Source organism: Lucilia sericata, unplaced genomic scaffold (assembly GCF_015586225.1).
Source record: "Lucilia sericata isolate MDLA Ls3-8-SP2 unplaced genomic scaffold, ASM1558622v1 Contig000671F_arrow, whole genome shotgun sequence".
In the NCBI taxonomy this organism is placed as follows: Eukaryota; Metazoa; Arthropoda; class Insecta; order Diptera; family Calliphoridae; genus Lucilia; species Lucilia sericata.
Window position 1 is genome coordinate 106,327 of NW_023994676.1, and position 3,938 is coordinate 110,264.

Consider the following 3,938-nt stretch of genomic DNA (forward strand, 5'->3'; position numbering starts at 1 on the left):
ACATTATTTGTTTCATTTTTTTTTCTTAATGATTTTACCAAATAATGTAATAAAAAAATCAACAATATTGCAAAACAATTCATTGCCAAAAAAAGAAGAAATCACTTACATAAACAAAATACTACGCATATTTTAGCTACTGCTGCTTTGGAATGGGCACAAATGTGGTGGCTTTTTTTTTTTGTTCTATGGAATACTACAGCCAAGTAGTACTACTTACATGAAGTAATTTGGAATATTTAGATGTTCTGATATTGTGTTGTAGTTGTGAAGTAGATGAATGAATTTGGTTGTCGAAACGGTTGATTGCATTGATTGAATGTTTCCAATCAAATTGTTACGTGGTGGTACTTAATAGAAATTCTTAAGCGATTTTTGGAAAACAGTGTGGGAAATTTGAAAAAGAGATTTAATGTTCTTGGAAAATAAATAATGTATGGAAAGAGTACTTTATAGGAAATTAAGGGGTGTAGTTTTTAAAAAGAAATTCTATATATATTGTCGCCCTTATTTAAATGCTTACTACTGTATACACTTTTAGCTACGCATTCATCAATTTCCTACTAAACAAGACTTTGATTAGCTACTTATAAACTGAAAAGTTTCCAGCATTTCGAAATAAATCAGCATAATCAATATACTTTATATTGTAGGGCACATTCTTCCTCCTACTCCACACATAATAATTTCAAGCATCATTTCAACATTTCGACGATGAAAACTTAAAAATGCGAAATTTTAAAATTCTCCCATAAAAAAAGAAGAAAAACCCAAATAAAGAGCACAAAGTACTTTTGAAAAATTACTCTATTTTCTAATCAAATTTTGGCCATCAAAATGATTAAAATCTTTCCAATGCGAAGCTAAACTTACACAAAAGGAAACCATATAATTATGGGACATTAAGTAACACAAGTCCAGGCCAACGTTCAGTCAAACAAAAGATGCGTGATTAAAGATTAGAAATGAAGACACCCTGTTTAAAACAAAATGTAGCGAAAAAATCTATTTTCATTATGTGACATTTTTGTAACAAAAAACCTGAAAATCTAAAGGCAAAATAAAACACCCTCTAAATTTAGTAGAAATGCAAACAATCACATTAACAATACAGCTAGAGAATGATGAGAGAAAATAACTGTTTATTATTTTACTTTAAAAAATATAAAATACAAAACAAAATAACGGATATTTCATAGGTAGTTGTAATAGCAATAGTAGCTATATGAGTATGTTCCGTTTCCGTTTGTACTTGTGTGACGTTCGTATAAAAATACCTCACGTGCATTATATAGAACATCGTGCCCGTCATCTAAACATTTATTGCAATTCAAGTTGAAACACACTTATCTACTCGATGTGATTTTCATTTCGGTTTTTCATCTACTCACTTCATTCGAACATTTAGTTTAAAATGAGTTGATAAGTTCTATATGAACGGTTGGTTGAATCCTTGGATGGTTAAATGTTTGTGCAAGCTAGGCGAACGAACGAATGTTGTGAATGAAAGTTATTTTACTTAAGCACGCTTAGAACGCGTGACATGAAAGATGATGCAACATCAGCTAAATTACACTATATATTTACAAATGTTTATATGTAAGAACATAAAACAATTTTATACTACATATAGTCACTACATACACTACATGCCTTAATACACTTTATTTTACTTTCAACAAAAAAAAAACTTTTAAAGGTAACAAAAAAATGGAAAATTGTATTGAAACAATTGCTATTTTAGGATACAAGGTAATATAATATTGGTTGGTAATAAAAGTAATTTCGAAATTAAGTTAAAAATTCCAGCCAGCTGTATGGAAAGACCGACGGACATGTTTTAATCGGTTCAGAAAGTGATTGTGATAGGTTTCCTTTAAGGTAGATGTAGTTAGTTAGTTTGAAAGGATAATGTATATATATTACATTAAATCCAAAGAAATACCCCTAGACCTCCGTTCGATCTGTAATGCGCTCTTTTATCAGTGTCTCTTTTGGGAATCAAACCAACGACCTATGATTTGACAGGACTAGAACACTAACTACTAACCAACTAAGGTAGGTATAGTTAGTTAGTTTGAAAGGAGAATGTATGCATATTACATCAAATCCAAAGAAATACACCAAGACCTCCTTTATCAGTGTCTCTTTTGGGAATCAAACCCACGACCAATGATTTGACAGGACTAGAACACCAACTACTAACCAACGGGAAGCAGATCAAACCTACTGAAGGCTCAGGAATAAGTTGAAATGTTTTACATGAACATTTGCTGTGTTGGCCTTGTTTCAAGTACTGGGTGAGACGAGTCACCACCACGCCTTTGTGCTTTTTAGACTCCAGTGGCAATTTTTGTACACGATTCTACCGATCCTTGTACAATCAATTTGCTCAAGTTCTTGAGCTATATAATCTATTAACATCCGAGATGCAAAAACATCAAATCCGTTTACAACCATGCAGATGGAATAGCCTTTGTTGATTCGGGAACAGCAATTCGCCACAATCGGAACAGAGAAAACCCTAAACGTACCCTGACAATGAAGGAATGGTTTAAAGGTATCACTTGTATAAGATACCTTATATCCACCACCATTCAATACAGCACACTTATCCTTCACCCGACATACTCATTGACAAAAACATCTTACTAACTCACTCTTGGTATACGCATGGGTGAGGCCCGCAATCCACTACATCCATCCTGTATCGTATACGCAAGACATCAACTCATTTCCAACGTTACTCATTGACAAAACCATCTTACACACTCACTCTAGGTATACGGATGGGTAAGACCCGCATACCACTACATCCATCATTTCCAACTCTTACTCACACAGTCACTACTCTGCGCGGTTTTGGTAATAGCATCAAACTTATCCTGTATTATAGACTTTACCCTACATCTGTCTTTTAATCAACATTCTCTTCCCAAGAGTTTGGGTTTAAACTACGAAGGGACCTCTCCAATAACCGGGACAAGTCCGAAATGTGGGCTACCGGTTCCCGTGGTAAAAGATTACAATGATCCCTGGTCCGACCACAGGTCAAATCATTCCAAGAAAAGGGCGGTGTTATTGAAATTCCCTCGAATTTCAATAACACCGGGGTGGGGAAATCATAAATGACCAATATTTTTGTGCTCTACGACAATCACAATGGAGAGACGGTTTGGAAATCATCTAATAATATATAACAAACAAAAATACATGATTTTATTCCAACATAAAGTCTGCAAGAGGCCTGTAACAATACCCAACCACAAATTTTGCGTGGAGCAAACCAGCAGTCTACAAAATAAATATAAGCACAATATAGTTCGATAAATCAGACACTCCGTAAACTAGATGATGATATTGCCATGAAATGCTTAGAACCAGCAGGGAAGCAGACGAGTTGCGATTCTAAGTAATACTTAGAATCAGCAAATAAAAACTGAACTTTCGAAACTGTGAATAAAGCGGAACGAAGTTAACCATCAAGACAACAATCGAGGAAACAGCATATTCCACCTTGCTCCCTGGAGGTGCTAGAAAAACATATTTGGGGATTTTGTCAATTATTAACCGGTATTTACGAAAATTGGAAGTTCGACTATTACAACCCAATATAAGATTTTCACAAACTAAAGAATCTTTAGAATTTGATGAAATAAAAAACATCTTGAAGATGCCCTACTTTGAGCTGCCATAGTGCTCTCCCTAAAGGTCATGGGGAATCTCAACAGGAACAGCAGTTTAGAATGTCCGGTTTGCACCTGAAGAAAATTTGTCTGTCACAATTCGTAGGTCAATTAGATAATGGTCTTGGGGTGTCTCAACAGGAACATCCGTTTAGAATGCACCCGGGGAAAATTCTTCGCCGACCGAAGCCAAAACATAAAATACAAATATATAAATCATTGTGAACGGAGAGGAAACGACTACCTAGGCTC